Source organism: Portunus trituberculatus, chromosome 19 (assembly GCF_017591435.1).
Source record: "Portunus trituberculatus isolate SZX2019 chromosome 19, ASM1759143v1, whole genome shotgun sequence".
In the NCBI taxonomy this organism is placed as follows: domain Eukaryota; kingdom Metazoa; phylum Arthropoda; class Malacostraca; order Decapoda; family Portunidae; genus Portunus; species Portunus trituberculatus.
Genome location: NC_059273.1, coordinates 264,728 through 282,670, shown reverse-complemented (window position 1 = coordinate 282,670; position 17,943 = coordinate 264,728). Strand labels below are relative to the sequence as shown.

At 39.0% G+C, this 17,943-nt stretch overlaps 1 protein-coding gene across 1 annotated transcript in view; it reads right to left on the bottom strand.

Annotated features, from left to right (window-relative positions):
• Window positions 1-17,943, bottom strand: part of LOC123506071 — a 309,236-nt gene that overhangs the window by 250,902 nt on the left and 40,391 nt on the right. Inside the window, exon 2 of the mRNA XM_045257927.1 lies at window positions 12,140-12,290. The gene's annotated coding sequence lies outside the window, so the exon portion shown is untranslated. The remainder of the gene's footprint in view (window positions 1-12,139; window positions 12,291-17,943) is intronic.

Sequence of the window (17,943 nt, the reverse complement as noted above, 5' to 3'; positions counted from 1 at the left end):
TGATGACGATATATCTTAACAACAGCCGACTTTAAGATACGGTGGCCCATTAATGGAGGGTCAGCACGATAATGGAAAAGGTAACCCCATGGGATTTATGGCCTCAGTGTGTGTGTGTGTGTGTGTGTGTGTGTGTGTGTGTGTGTGTGTGTGTGTGTGTGTGTGTGTGTGTGTGTGTGTGTGTGTGTGTGTGTGTGTGTGTGTGTGTGTGTGTGAGTGTGTGTGTGTGTGTGTCCTAAACTCCCTTCCCTCAGAGGGAATAACCCCCAGTAACCCAAGCCGAGAGATCGCTAAGCGGCATCGTGTACATTTTGGTCATACACGTACTCACGCATCATTCACACTGTGTTTCGTGCACGTGTCTCGTGTATGCGCGCAGCTGGCCTTCGGCCACCACGTCACCCACACATGTGGAGGCAACCTGACTCCGCCACGGCCAGACGAGGAGGCGGGGTGGAGACTCCAAGTGGTGCGCACACACACACACACACACACACACACACACACACACACACACACACACCCTTGTTAATACATGACCACTCACACATGCACGCACGCACGCACATACAAAGCTTCACTTAACACCTAAATAGATTAGACATTTTCAACAATTTTTGCATTTCAAGTTTGCTCGATTTTTCAGCTCGCACATGTTACGCATTGAATGCATTCGAGCTAATTGTTTGAAAAGCATGACTCACCAAAGGTCAGCACCATCAGAAGCAGGAACAGTTTCTTCAAGACATCTAGGGGACATGTAAAACAAGGATGACACCCTGCACAGAAACAGCAACATCAGTTCCTTACCAATTTTTCACTGGTGACGTTCTGAATTAACAAAGACAGAGGCAGACCACACCTTCCCTTCCCTGGTTCAGGCTAACCTGATCGTTTTCACGGGACATTACACTTATGGAAATACGGTCCATTAGTCCACCCGTCTCTCCACATCGACCTGCTACTGCTGCTGCTGCTGCTAAAATAAAAGTAAAGTTAGGAAGATACACTATAACAGTGCGTGACCTCGGCATTCATCTCCGTCTTTTTTGGCCTTTGAGATAGTGGAAATCTCTCCCCTGGGATATGACCACTGCGGCATCCTTGTTTTCATAGTCTACCTTACTCATGTTCCTTTCCGCTGTTTCTCAAGTGTGACAAAGGACGTGTTTCTCTCCAAATTCTATGAAAAAATCAACGTAGCTTATAATATCTGTGGATAAATATCCGTTACGATTTACTTCTCATAACCACAGCTCCCCTATATATGACAGGGAAATGAGACAGGACAAGTCTTTATTATGCGCACAATTTACCACTTTTGTTTTACAATTTTCTCTTCTTTTCCCTTATCAAAGTCCCACGCATACTGTATAAGAACGTTCCTCACACTATTCCATCTCTCCTTATAGTCTTTCAAAGTCTCTTCCTTTGTTCAAGGCCGCCTGACCACCTCCAACCTGTACCCTTCTTTTCCCACTCCCTTCCCTCCCGCTGCTAGCGCCCTCACCAGGTGATCTCTGTGGTTGTGTTCGAGCAATAAATAAGATGGTGGGAGGGTGTCACCACATGCCACGCCCCATGCCCTCCCCTCCCCTAGCCACGACAACCATTATACCAAAACCACACCTCTCACCAGACTCAGACCTTCACCTAGACCATGACACGAACCAAACCATGTCAAACATGAACTGGCACAATCAAAACACGTGGTCATCAATATATCACACAGAGATGCGTCACTTTTTACTACCAGTGCTTCAGAAACCACACACGCATAGTAAAAGTTATCAACACGCATAAAATATAGAGGTTCCCATTGTCATCACTCATCTATTCCCTAAACTACCAGATAATCAGTAATTGCTACCATTATTGTTACGGAATTTCACAAATTGGCACAAGAAAAAAAAAAACTACAAATCCAAGAGGAGTCCTATTATGAACAAACATGGATATAATGATTAACAACTGTCTGTCTATAATATTCCAAAATCTAGTTGACTATTTTTTAACTAAAAGACACAACATTGATGACTTTTAAGGTTTTCATGTCCATACCTTAAACTTGTCAATTACATGAATACACAGCAGTTACAGAAAACTGTTTGAATTACCTGCTCAGGGTCACCAAGAACATGGGAAACAAAACATTTGCTATTAGTAATTAACCATTTATTATGATATAGCGCTTCACAACAAGACTAACAATTGCACACCATGTGTCACACTAAAAATCTTATCTGACTTACCAATAAAACAACATGATTCTCTCTCTCTCTCTCTCTCTCTCTCTCTCTCTCTCTCTCTCTCTCTCTCTCTCTCTCTCTCAGTGGCAGCATGAAAACCTATCAATTGTCCCTTTATTAATATGATCCTTTTTACCTCATTTCCTCTAACAATTGATTTCTTATCCCTCCCACTAATCTTTATCTGGCGGGTCGTTTATCTACAACGAAATCAAGTATTAATCATATCTTTCCCTTAAACAACAATTAAACCTCAGTAATTCTTCTTTTACAAGCTAATCACTGTCACTTTTTAATCTCTCTCTCTCTCTCTCTCTCTCTCTCTCTCTCTCTCTCTCTCTCTCTCTCTCTCTCTCTCTCTCTCTCTCTCTCTCTCTCTCTCTCACACACACACACACACACACACACACACACACGAGACGTGCCTGCCCAGATCCCACCACCGCACCGTGTCCCTCCCCGCCACCCTTGAGATTGGGAGGTCTCGAGGCATTGTGAGCCTGTAAACCTCCTCGTTGGACGCTACAAATGAGCCCTTTTGCGGTCTAGTGGGTCGCCAAAGGTTGATACATGGGCAGCCTCGGTCAGTCTCAAGGGGGGTGGAGAGCGGTGCGAAGAGGAGAGGGTGATGAATGTTGCGATGAGAGAGAGAGAGCGAGAGAGAGCGAGAGAGAGAGAGAGAGAGAGAGAGAGAGAGAGAGAGAGAGAGAGAGAGAGAGAGAGTGTGTGTGTGTGTGTGTGTGTGTGTGTGTGTGTGTGTGTGTGTGTGTAGGGAGGGACGGAACGAAAAATACACAACACAAGGGCAAAGAAAAGAACAAGTCAGAGAGAAAGTAAAAAAAAATAAAATTGAAAGAAAACAAAAGAACAACAGAATGGAAGAGGTGAGGAAGAAAAGACGAATTAGGGAGGAGAGAGAGAGAGGAGAGAGAGAGAGAGAGAGAGAGAGAGAGAGAGAGAGAGAGAGAGAGAGAGAGAGAGAGGCGGCGGCGGCGGCGGCAGCAGCAGCAGCAGAAGCAGAAGAAGAAGAAGAAGAAGAAGAAGAAGAACTGTAACATTTCTAAGTAAGTAGTTTTATCTTTACAATCACCCCTATTATAACCTCCTTTTTCTCTTGACTTTTCACCATATCAATTATACTTTTCTAAAACTCTCTCTCTCTCTCTCTCTCTCTCTCTCTCTCTCTCTCTCTCTCTCTCTCACACACACACACACACACATTCCTATTCCTAACTCACCTCCGCCTCTTTTCCCCTTTTCCTTTCTTCAACCCTCCTCCTCCTCCTCCTCCTCCTCCTCCTCCTCCTCCTCTTCCCGCCGGGCTGTTCCTCACTTGTCATGGGGACACAATGGGCCTCCAGGCATAACTTCATTTTAACAACCACGACGAAACGGAATATTTGAGAGTCGGTCCCTTCCTGACGTTCCTTCCTTCCTCCCACGCTCTCCTCCTTCTCCTTCCTGCTCTCCCTCCTTCATTTCATTTATCACTCCTTCCATTCCTTTCTTCCTTTTCTCTCATTCACGGATTCAATTCTTCCTTCGTTCATGCCCTCATTTATTTCCTTCCTTTCTCCTTCCTTCCCTCCATTTCTCCCTTACCGCCTCTCACAATATTTGACTCCCTTCATCTCTCACTCATTCACTCACTACATCACTTCATTCTTCATACCGTCTACACTCTCACTCAATTGCTCTCTCTCTCCCTTGTGCACTTAAAAAGATTGTATCCACTTTTTTCTTCTTTCATTCAGTCCCTACTTACTCTCATTTCTATTCACCAATCTACCAACATATTTACATGAAGGGAGAGAGAGAGAGAGAGAGAGATAATCCTAAGTATAGACTTCAGCCCTCGCTCTTTCCCTTCCTCTATTTCTTCCCTCCCCCCCCTCACACCTGTCCCTCTCTTTTTAATGACATAAACACTATCTACTATTCTTGCCGCCTTTCCCTTACCTCACCCTTTCACTCTCCCTGTGGTGCCACGTTAATAAATTGTCATAGTTTGATATACACAAGAGAAAGGATCGACGTTTTATGTCGCGACGTGAGATAATTTAGATGACATCCTTCAGGTTTTACCGGTGGACAGGCGAGGATAGACGGTTAGTTTGAAAAGTCAGTGAATGGTTAATTTATCCTCTCTCTCTCTCTCTCTTTCTCTCTCTCTCTCTCTCTCTCTCTCTCTCTCTCTCTCTCTGGGATTGGTTTATTTGTGGCAAACATTTAATAGTAGTCATTTCCACGATCTTGTCCTTCAGAGTCATATCCAATATTCTCACGATGACAAAACAATAAAAAAAAAAAAATCATATACCTACAAGGACAAACACAAAAACCTCTTCCTATCAGACACATGAGACCAGAGTGGGCAGGACTTTGAATATAGAGAAAAGAAAAGTAGTCCATCATCGATACGGAAAAAAATAAAGGGAGATGCAGAAGAAAATCAAGTCGTTTTTTCGTCCAGATTCGCCATCGACTCTAGCAGTCACGTGGCAGAAGGAGGAGGAGGAGGACGGGAGGGAGGGGTAGACTCACGGAGAATATTAACACGTCCAATATGAATACCTTCAAATATTTACGGATGCTGAAAAATACTGCATTAAGAAGAATGATGGGCACCTTTATAGATTACCCTAGTCGTTCTCAGCTATTCTTGAGAGAGGGAGTGAGTGGAGTGAGTGAAATATACGACACCCTCACTCCAACGGGCTGGAAGATAAAATGTGGAACCGTGACTTTCACGACGCGTCCGATCTAGCTTCCCTGGATACAACTTCCTCACGCACTGCCAAGATTCCCTCACAAATATATTTCCTCTTCACTACTACTGCAGAATTTCCTTATCAGAAGATCTGGTGTGTGTGTGTGTGTGTGTGTGTGTGTGTGTGTGTGTGTGTGTGTGTGTGTGTGTGTGTGTGTCCGTGCGCTGGGTGCGTAGTTCACATGGTGGCGAGGCAAGGTGCAGGGAGCGAAGCGGCATCGATAAGGGATCTGATTGTGTGTATGCAGCACAGGATCGGTGCAGACGGGTTAGTATGCGACGCTCCTCCCACTGGTAACTGTATGTTTCCATCAACAAACGCAGTGGGTGTATTCATACGCAACAGTGACGTACTGGGTAATGGCAAGCCCTGCAGTATCCTACCTCATCCACAAAACAAACGTATATGTATATGAATCACCATTTTTTATTTATTTATTTTCTGCAGCCAATCATGTACAGAGAATTCATTTTTCACCATAGATCAAGTGAAGGCAGAAAAACTACATCAAAACACTTCTTGTATCTTTTTCTTTCATATTTTTGAATCGTCCAATTATAGCAAGGACATTTCAGTGAACGTTATTCTTTTACTATTTTTTTTTTTTTTTAAGCTGGACGCATTTCACGTTACCCTTAACCAGAACGTCTTTTATATAGAAAATAAATAAACAGATAAAGGGCTCTTGTTCCAGCCATGATAACAAGACATGGTGACGCAAGCAGTATAGGATAAACAAGAAGGAATAAAAGGCGACAAGCATAAAGGAAAACCGAGCAAAATCTGTAAAGAATAGTGCAGAATATAAAGAGGTAAAAGAATAAGTGTAAAGATAGGCAAGAGCGGGAGTATAAAAGAAAGAAAAAAAAATAGGGGAACACGTTAAGAACACACTACATGAAAGAAAATAAGGGAAACAAGAGGACAGACAAACAGAAAAGGAAAAAAGTAAAGCAGCTAACAAAGAGGTTAAAGGGAAAAAAAAACACCAAAACGAGAATATAACCAGGAAAAATAAGTGTTGAAGAAGAAAGAAATTGAAAAAAAAAATAGCTGAACAAATAAAAGGAGGAAAATTACTGACACAAGAAACAAGAACGATTATTATTCAAACAAAGAGCAAACGTTCAATCAAAAAAGAAAGACGAACGCTCAACCATGGCAAAAGATTCAAATTAAAGAGAGACAAACGTTTAGCTTAGTTTGATACTTAAACTAAAAAGAAAAACAGGCATAGGCATATAAACGTTCAAACAAGCATACTAATTAAATAAAACGTTCAAACATGACTATGAGTTCAAACAAAAGGGAAGCAAGCGTTCATACAAAAATAACACTTAAACTAAAGGAAAAAATGAAGAGAAACTTTCAAACCAGAGTACCAAACAAGTAAAGGGAAACAAATAAATATAAAACTGAGGGTGTTGGAAGTGATGAGCAAACAAATGTAAGAAAAAATAAGATCAAAGACGAAATAGCAGTTAAGGAAAAGTCAAGCCAACAACCCCGACAATCCCAAACCAGGCACCCAGAGAAACGACCAAAGTATCTGTACAATGAGGGTGACACGTGTCCACTTTCGCCGGATGCGGGAAAAGGAGAGAGGGAGAGAGAGAGGAAGAGGAAAAGAAACAACTGCTACGTGTGGCAAATGGAGTATTGAAAGGCTGGAGCTATGCACACACACACACACACACACACACACTCTCTCTCTCTCTCTCTCTCTCTCTCTCTCTCTCTCTCTCTCTCTCTCTCTCTCTCTCTCTCTCTCTCTATATATATATATATATATATATATATATATATATATATATATATATATATATATATATATATATATATATATATATATATATATATATATATATATATATATATATATATATATATATATATATATATATATATATATATATATATATATATATATATATATATATATATATATATATATATATATATATATATATATATATATATATATATATATATATATATATATATATATATATATATATATATATATATATATATATATATATATATATATATATATATATATATATATATATATATATATATATATATATATATATATATATATATATATATATATATATATATATATATATATATATATATATATATATATATCCTACTTTCATAAGACTTCTCTGGTCACTCTTTCCTTCCTCCCTTCATCCCTCCTTTCCTCCCTCCTGTTTTCCAGATATATGATGCTGACTCTTCTCTCCTCTCTTCTCTCCTCTCACCAAACTTGATAACTTATTGCCTGACATTTTTGCTGAACATTTAGATCTCGACAAAAAAAAAAAGTTTCTTAAACAGAGAGTATAATGCATTGCAAGAGCCTATTGTGGTGGTGGCGCTGCTGCTAATGTGGTGGAGATAGTGGTGGTGGTCCAGTAAGTACTTTTATTATACATAAACTCATAATTTAACTTTCTCGATCACACATAATCCATACTCTCTCTCTCTCTCTCTCTCTCTCTCTCTCTCTCTCTCTCTCTCATCACAGTACTGGATGACACTGAACAGACACCCGATGGACAGAAAGACACTGTTTCTTTGTTCTTTTCTTCTCTTTACTTATCTCTCTTTCTCCCCATCCACTACCACTACCACCGCTTACCTCTAATCTCACTCCTCTTCTATTCCTCTTTTCTTCACCATCTTCTCTCCTCTGCATCCTCCTCATTTATCGCCCACAAAGAGAGAGAGAGAGAGAGAGAGAGAGAGAGAGAGAGAGAGAGAGAGAGAGAGACGCACAACTAATGTTATCAGAATTCAACCCGTCATTGATTTCACATATTAACTCCCTGCACATATTAAAACAATTCTTAGTCCAGACTGCATCACGACCTTAATCTACCTTTGGTCTCACTTCCTCACCCAATGTCTCCGGTCACCCTTACCTATATGTGGCAATCATTACTCAACTCATTTGATTTTCCTTAGCCTCGTGTGTGTGTGTGTGTGTGTGTGTGTGTGTGTGTGTGTGTGTGTGTGTGTGTGTGTGTGTGTGTGTGTGTGTGTGTGTGTGTTCAAATTCTCACATATTCATGGTAATTATACACTGTTCCCACAGAGACGGATAACAAAAAAAAATATGACTTCTTTATAAACACTAACTATTGACTCTCTTCAAACTTCAAAGTACATCCTTCCTTGTCTCCCAACTTCTCTCCTTTCCACCTTTCCCTCTCCCTCCTGTCCTTCCTAACATCTCTCCCTCTTCCTCCTCCTCCTTCTCCTCCTGTTCCTCTCCTTTACAAGCCCGCATGTTTCTCATCTTACCTTAACGGGCATAAAGGCAGCCTCTTGGTAATAATGAGAGATATATGGGATCAGCCTCTTGAAATATAAAACCCGTCATGATTTTCCTAAGCGTAATGAAGATCGACAATAGTGAAGCTTTCTTTTGGTAGCCTAATGCCTATTCCCCCCCACAACCTCTCTCTCTCTCTCTCTCTCTCTCTCTCTTCAAGAATTACCTTACCTGAAAAACATAACACCTGCAAATGTGCATATATATATATATATATATATATATATATATATATATATATATATATATATATATATATATATATATATATATATATATATATATATATATATATATATATATATATATATATATATATATATATATATATATATATATATATATATATATATATATATATATATATATATATATATATATATATATATATATATATATATATATATATATATATATATATATATATATATATATATATATATATATATATATATATATATATATATATATATATATATATATATATATATATATATACAAGCAAATAAATAAATAAACGACACACACAAAAAAAATAATAATAATCCTCCCAGAATAGAAAACATCCATTCCATCTCATTATCAGCCCTCCCCCTCCGTCCCTCCAAACCCGCCCCGTCCCGACAGGTGAGTGTACCAGGTGTTGCCCGACTCCGGGAACACGCGCGTGACCCTAGGCCGGCCAGGGAGATTACTACGGGAAAGGGCGCTTGGAGGGCGTAGTGTATAGGGTGCTGGTATGTGGGAGGACGTGTGGGAGGAACTGTGGGAGGATGCGAGGCGTAGGTCTGGATGTGGGAGACGTGGGATGCTGGTTTGGGAGGGCTGGCGAGAGAAGAAGTGGTGGAGTGCTATGTAAAGTTAGTGAGGGAAGAAGTGTACGTGAAACAGTGGGAGGTAGTTATGAGAGAGGATAGGAGGAGAGGGTAGCTGGCGTATTGAAAGAGAGAGAGAGAGAGAGAGAGAGAGAGAGAGAGAGAGAGAGAGAGAGAGAGAGAGAGAGAGAGAGAGAGAGAGAGAGAGAGAGAGAATGTATTTATGCCTATGTATCTGCTCACGTGCCTGTTAATGCCTGTCGGTCACGTTATCTGGTCATGCTTGTCATCGTATCCGCTCGTCTGTCAGTGGCCGTCAGTCTGGCTGTCTCTTTGTGCGTCTGTTGAACTGCCACTATACCTACTACATGTATTTATATGAATGTACGACCATGTATCTCTATATGCATGAGTAGATAGGTAGCAGAATGTTGACTCACTAACTATAGCTATTTATTCCTCCTGTATGGTGGTGGTAGTGGCAGTGGTAGTGGTGGTGGTAGTGGTGGTGGTGGTGGTGGTGGTGGTGGTGGTGGTGGTTTGAGTAGTAGTAGTAGTAGTAGTAGTAGTAGTAGTAGTAGTAGTAGTAGTAACAATGATAATGATAGTAATATAGCGCCAACCCCAAAACACACACACACACACACACACACACACACACACACACACACACACACACACACACACACACACACACACACACACACACACACACACACACACACACACATCTTATATACCTCAAACTAGGGCAATTACGCTGCCTTGGTGGAGAAAGCGACCTCCTCTTCCTCTTCCTCCTCCTCCTCCTCCTCCTCCTCCCGTTTCTCATTCTTCTCTTCTTGGTAGCACATGTATACTACCACCACTCCGAACAAAAAAATATCTCTACATTACTTTCATAACAACACATAACCACCATCACGACCATCACTTCATACAGCAACTTTCAACTGCTACTACTGTTATACTTGTACTACTACTACTACTACTACTACTACTACTACTACTACTACTACAACTACTTCTATTAGTTCTACTACTACTACTACTATTACTTTTACTTGACTACTACTACTACTACTACTACTACTACTACTACTACAACTACTACTACTACTACTACTACTGCTGCTGCTGCTGCTACTACTACTACTACTACTACTACTACTACTACTACTACTACTACTACTACTACTAACCAACAGAAAACGTGTCCTCACACTCTCCCCGTAATAAAACCGCTACGTCGGCAGTAGCACAACGCATCTTTAAGCCAGTGGGAGGGAGGGACGGCGCGGCAGCAAGACGGATTCAAAGCCTTCTTTTTCAGGACTACTGAAGGGGAAAGACTGACCCGGATGGTACTGAACATGCTCCGTGTGCCTTGCTGGATGAGCTCGGATGTATCTTGCTTTCTTTCTGTTTATTTAGTATGAGCGAAGTTCGCTTTATTAACATGTAAAATCCTGGCAAGAAATCGGTATATATGGCAGCCTTGGTCTCTTTGACTTATGGAAAAAATATATATATATATATATATATATATATATATATATATATATATATATATATATATATATATATATATATATATATATATATATATATATATATATATATATATATATATATATATATATATATATATATATATATATATATATATATATATATATATATATATATATATATATATATATATATATATATATATATATATATATATATATATATATATATATATATATATATATATATATATATATATATATATATATATATATATATATATATATATATATATATATATATATATATATATATATATATATATATATATATATATATATATATATATATATATATATATATATGCAACATAATGACATGAATTGTTATTCTCTTCATTTTTCGTTAAGATGTTTCCTGTGGCAGAAAGTAATTAACGTCTGTTACTTATTGGCTGTCGATATATCGGCGACAATTTTGCCTGCAGTTCGAGTATCAGCAGAAGGATGTCATCTGAGTTACTTGTGATTGTAAAATGTAACGAATGGGTCTCGTGGCTCTGTGGTTCAGTGCTCTCTACCGAAGGATGAAAGATTACGAGTTCGATCCTAGCTCATGGCAAATTTTAGGTAGGTGAGGTTGCGCTTTCTCGCAAAGATAAATGCCACCAACGTCTTTGTGGCGCCAAAACATAATCACTTCACTAGTTAATTTTCGGCATCTACACAAAGGTACCGGAAATGTGATCCTCGGCTGCCAACACAGTAACCCAGCCAAAGGTTAAAGCTACATAGTGAACCCCGAGTCTGTAAGCTGACACATGACACGCAGCCCACCATTTGTTGCTACAATCTCACGTTTAAGTCGTGTTGTAAATGGTTTAGGTGCGTTTTAAACAGTTTCCAGATGTTAAGTGTTTTAACTAGGATGATAATCCCAAGCCTTGGGAAGGCGTGTGTGTGTGTGTGTGTGTGTGTGTGTGTGTGTGTGTGTGTGTGTGTGTGTGTGTGTGTGTGGGATTTGGTGGAGGGAAATGAGTCTGAGGAATGTGTGTAGGAGAACATGGTATGAGGCACGGGACTCATCTCAGGATTGCTGTGGGGGTCGTGTCCATGTCTTGTTGATGTAAAGGTAATGACGCATGCCGCTTTTCCATCGACTCCTGACTTTTCTAAGATTTGTTATCTATTAATAGCGTGACCGTGTGAGTACATTGGCTGAACACGATGGTTCGGTGGTGGTGGTGACAACGCTGTGCTGAAAACTATAGCAACAGCAGCAGCAGCAGCAGCAGCAGCAGCAGCAGCAGTAGTAGTAGTAGTAGTAGTAGTAGCAGTAGCAGCAGCAGCAGCAGCAGTAGTAGTAGTAGTAGTAGAAGTAGCAATAGCAGCAGCAGCAGCAACAGCAGTATAAGTAGAAGAAACAGTGTAAAGTAGCACCTACCTCTCTCCTGGCAGCAGAAATGCCACGTCTAGGCCTCGGATGTGGCGCCTCAGAGCCATTACTGCAGAGAGGTGAGCGAGTGCAGGAGTGCGACCACAGCTGCTTGATAGCACGGCCGGGATAAGGCAGGTATGTGAGGGTGTCTGGTGGCCTGGGAAGGAAAAGCAGACACGAAGACTGAGAGTGCGGCGAGTGCAGGAATATCATAACTAAAAAAAATAGATAAATAAATAAATAAATAAAAAAAAATGTGAGGGAAGAAAGAAGTGGGAAATTAAATACTAGAGCTAAAATAAATGGAAGATGAAAAAATCTAGAAATAAAGGAACTACGTGAAAGTAAATAAAAAAATTAAGAAGAAAAATGTAAGGAAAAGTAGGAAAATATTATTTAAGAAATACCATTAAAATTGAGAAAAGAGGATGGAGGAAAAAAAAATAGACAAAATAGATTAAACTTTCACCGATATATTTCAATTAAGGTAATTATATAAACACAGGAAAAAAGAAGAAAAGTAAACGGGTTCTCAACCTGGGGTTCGCGAATACCTAAGGGTTCACAAGAAAATGTCCAGGACTACTTAGATGGCTGATCTAATTATATGTTTTGCAGTACATCATTACATATTGAGTTACTGTCAGTCACTAAGTTAACATTCTGTTCGATGTCAGATTACTGGGGGTTGGGTAGATGGTCTTATAACTCATGAGGTTTTTAACGAGAAAAGTTTGAGATCCCCTGCTCTAAACTAAAAACCTATAAACATGACTAGGTACTACAAAAATCACATAAACTATTCTCGTCTATACTTACATTTGTGAGCAGGTTGGCTATACAAATTAAAATCTACGTAATTGAAAATATATGAAACTTTACACGAATAACTATAAAGAACATAATAAAAGTGATATAGAAATAAGTTATTTATTTTTTTCGTATATCTAAGTACATTTCTACAAATGGCGATGTCGGTAAGAGAACATCGCATTAACCACTTGCTTTATTTCACTCTTCGCATACAGACCCCTTGGCGTGGTCTAGCGCTATCGCGAAGTTCCGCCACACACCCTTCCCACTCCTCCCTCCATTCTTTCACTATTTCTTCTTCTCTCCTTCCCTGCTTACTCCACCCACCTCTCAATATTTCCCATCCGCTGGTGCTGATATTCATATTTTCACATTTCTGTTCAGGAAATACCTAGTTATATATATATATATATATATATATATATATATATATATATATATATATATATATATATATATATATATATATATATATATATATATATATATATATATATATATATATATATATATATATATATATATATATATATATATATATATATATATATATATATATATATATATATATATATATATATATATATATATATATATATATATATATATATATATATATATATATATATATATATATATATATATATATATATATATATATATATATATATATATATATATATATATATATATTTTTTTTTTTTTTTATTCATCATCGCCTTGTATCAATTTGGTCACACATTTCGTTTTCCTTTGTCTTCCCGTAAGGCATTTTACAAATTCTCTCTCTCTCCTTGACCTCACGATCTCTCCTCCACACTGCTTCTTCCTCTTCTCATCATCCCCCACTGCTGAACAAGGCAAGGGCACTCATACTTAACACTTACCAAGGAGACGTTGTGAACGTGAATATAAAACTACTTACGATTACCAGGGAGAGTTGTTTTTCCCTGTGTGTAAGGTAACTGGCTCAGGTAAGGGTGATGGTGGTCGTACTAGCGGTGGCGGAAGGAAAGGGATGATAATAGTAATGATGATAGCGTATAGCGTACAGGTAGTACTGAAGACCAGGATATAAGAGAAGGGAGGGTGCGTGGATCGTGGTGATGATGGTAGTTATAATGGTAGTAGTGGTGCGGGTGGTAAAAGGCGGTGGTACTGCAAAAATACTGAGCGAATAATTCACCTCAATATATGTCCCCCATAAATCTAATGAGCAGTGTATCATTGTAAACTATGATTTTTGGCATCTAAAAAATGCGGAACAGCTCCCGTTCACCCAATACACTAGAAAATGGAAAAAAAAATGAGTATTTTTTTCTATTACAAATGTTTTACATATGCAAAAGTGCCTCCTTATTTTTTTCCCATTTGTCCACTTCGTTCTTCCTTCAAAATCCCACAATAACAAATTCCCTAACATTTTTTTGTGGAAATTGTTATCTCGAAGATATTCTTCAGGACATTTTTTCCATCCAACATTTTCCTCTTTTCTCGCCTCCTCTTCCTTTTTTCTTATTTCTTGTCCTTTTCTACAAGTGTTATGTTTTATTCTTAATTCCTCCTATCCACAATTTTACTCGATTCCACAACCAAATCAAATTTTACTTTAGTTCGTTCCGCTCCTGGCAATGTAGAGTGTTCTTTTCCTCGTTACAGTCTTTTTTTTTTCTCTCATACCTGCTTTCCTTCCTAGCTTTTATTCTCTCGCCCTTGTCTAAGCCACTTTTTTCCTCCTCTTCCCCTCACTTTCCGCGCTTGATGGTTTACATTCATTCACTCACGCACGTTGCCTTTCACCACACAGTCCACCCACGTCCCAGCCTTCTCTTCCACCTTATCTACCACCTCACTCCCACTTTATTCTTAAAGGCCTCTTTCCAACACTCACTTCCCCGCCCTTAGCCCTACACAAGATGATGGCCTAGTGGAGTTTTTCGCTGTTGGGACATGGCAAAAATGACTCACTTTTTATTCAGAGCTTTCACTATAGTTTTCGCGCGCGCGAGTGTGTGTGTGTGTGTGTGTGTGTGTGTGTGTGTGTGTGTGTGTGTGTGTGTGTGTGCGCGCACACACGTAACTGATGTTTACAAGAGAAAACGATAACTTCAATGGTTCCTAATTATGGGAATCGTATTGTAAATTATTTCATATGTTACATCTAGTAATTGAAATCATGATTATCTGTTGTCATTATTCTCTTTCATTTAAAAAAAAATACTATTTCCTGCAATATAAAGTACCGTACTGCATCTCTATTCCGTTTCATCCAACGCTTTTCTTGACAGGCAAAGAAAACGAATATTTTTTTTCTTTTTTTTCGCAACAAAACGAAGCCACAATTTAAAAATATCCCTGTTTTGTGAGTAGCACTTTGTCAGCGTCACAACAAGGCCACGCATGTGTTCCCTAACTCCACTAAACATACATACGTACACACACATCAACATTCACTGAAAAACCTGTCCTGCTTCCAGTCACCCGTAATCATTGAGCTGCGTGCGTATGTATGCGCATAAGTGTGTGTACGTGTGAACAGCGATGGTGTGGTAAGCATGGTAGTAGCCGTCACACTAACCACTAAGCAATTACGAAAATACAAAAACAAGTATAAATCAAGGGAAAAAAAAAAAAACGTAGTTAGCCCACATCAAACTACGACCGCATCCTGCCAATGCTATATCAGCCGGCCACGTGCAGCCGCTGAATATAACCTAATGTCAGTGCGCATTTCAACATGTTAAAGTTCACATTCATTTTGCATTAATCCTGAAAATAATTAAAAATGGATATACAAGCTTGGTGTATGTTGCCAAATCTCTCTCTCTCTCTCTCTCTCTCTCTCTCTCTCTCTCTCTCTCTCTCTCTCTCTCTCTCTCTCTCTCTTCCATTTACGCACACGCACATATATACACACAATGACACTTGAACCTGCCACTCATTACAACCACATAAACCTGCTCCACATACGCAGAAGGGCAATAAATTAGTCCAAGCAGAGTACAGGTTGACAAACATATCAAAACGGCACATCGTAACAGGACACAGACGCTTGTTAGTGACTCTGTGAGGAAGAGGAGGAGGAGGTGGGATGGAGGAGGGGGTGGACGAGGCCAACTTTGATAAGGTCTCCTGGGAAGTGATAGTTATTACTCGTGTGTACCTGAAACCTGTGCACTGACCTAGAAGACATTACGTACGTTGTTGGTGGTGATGTTGCTGCAAGTTGTTCAAGTCCAATCCTTCTCTGCATGGTTAATCACCTCAAAGATTACTGGTTGTCACGCAGTCAGTTTACATGCGACCATAACATTGTTGACGATTCACTGGGCTTTTGAATGCAATCGCCGAGTCTTAAAGGAACTGTGTGAGTTTACAAGAATGAAACTTTCAAGTCGAACTCAGCCAAATAATGAGAAATCGTCACCGACGGCTTATGAAAAGAATGGAGTTGAATAAATACATCATTTTTTTTTTTCAATAAGCTTCAAACTAACCTGTCTGATCGACAGACGGAAAACAACCAGGTAATACTATATGCTTTGGGAAACTAATATAGCAAGATATTCTGTGCTGCGCCTGTCGATAGTATGTTCACTTACTTTCCCTTTCTCTTTTGCTCCAGCCACGCCAGACAAACAAGCTCAGCTTGCCATTATAATACGTTTTTCTTTTTATCCCTTCGAATTCAACGCTCAAACTATGGCCTTATTTTCTTTCCTTTCACTTGCTTTGATTTCATGAAAAATACTACTACAAACTATTCCTATGTAATAGTATTTTCAACACGATTTTTATTACTAGTATACTACTACTAATATAGTAGTAGTAGTAGTAGTAGTGGTGGTGGTGGTGGTGTATATATATATATATATATATATATATATATATATATATATATATATATATGTGTGTGTGTGTGTGTGTGTGTGTTTCACTGTTTGATCTGCTGCAGTCTCTGACGAGACAGCCAGACGTTACCCTACGGAATGAGCTCAGAGCTCATTATTTCCGATCTTCGGATAGGCCTGAGACCAGGCACACACCACACATCGGGACAACAAGGTCACAACTCCTCGATTTACATCCCGTACTTACTCACTGCTAGGTGAACAGGGGCTACACGTCAAAGGAGACACACCCAAATATCTCCACCCGGCCGGGGAATCGAACCCCGGTCCTCTGGCTTGTGAAGCCAGCGCTCTAACCACTGAGCTACCGGGGTGTGTGTGTGTGTGTGTGTGTGTGTATATATATATATATATATATATATATATATATATATATATATATATATATATATATATATATATATATATATATATATATATATATATATATATATATATATATATATATATATATATATATATATATATATATATATATATATATATATATATATATATATATATATATATATCTGCGCCCAGTGTCTCTTCCCGCCACCTCGTCTCCCTCTGGCCACTACTCCACCGAAATAACATGGGGGGCGGGAGAAGGGGGGATCCTGCTAGCTGCTCGTTGGTTGGCAATACAACACTGCGTCAGAATGCCTTGGGCCGCGCCAAAAAGAAAACGCAAACTTCGCCCCTCTGACCACGAGCTACTGAGGTAAAAATCTGTATTACGTCAGTCTTCAATTTGCAATATTTTCAACCCATGTGAGCTTTTGCACGACACGTTCCCCCCTAAACCTTTTTTTTTTCTATTGTAGAATGAGCTTTATACAGAATATTGAAAATACACTTGTAAGCTCAGATCTAGTGAGCTCTATATGATAGTTAAAAAGCTTGGATAGTGATGGCACACTCTCTCTCTCTCTCTCTCTCTCTCTCTCTCTCTCTTAATATAACGACGGTAATGAAGTATCGATGAAGCTCACGTCAGTGACGTAAGCTTCTTGCCAAAACGGAAAACCTTCTGCTTGCTTACAGCCTTTTGTTGTTGTTGTTTTTGTTGTTTCTTGTTAGTTCTGGCAATGGCGTTGGAAGTGA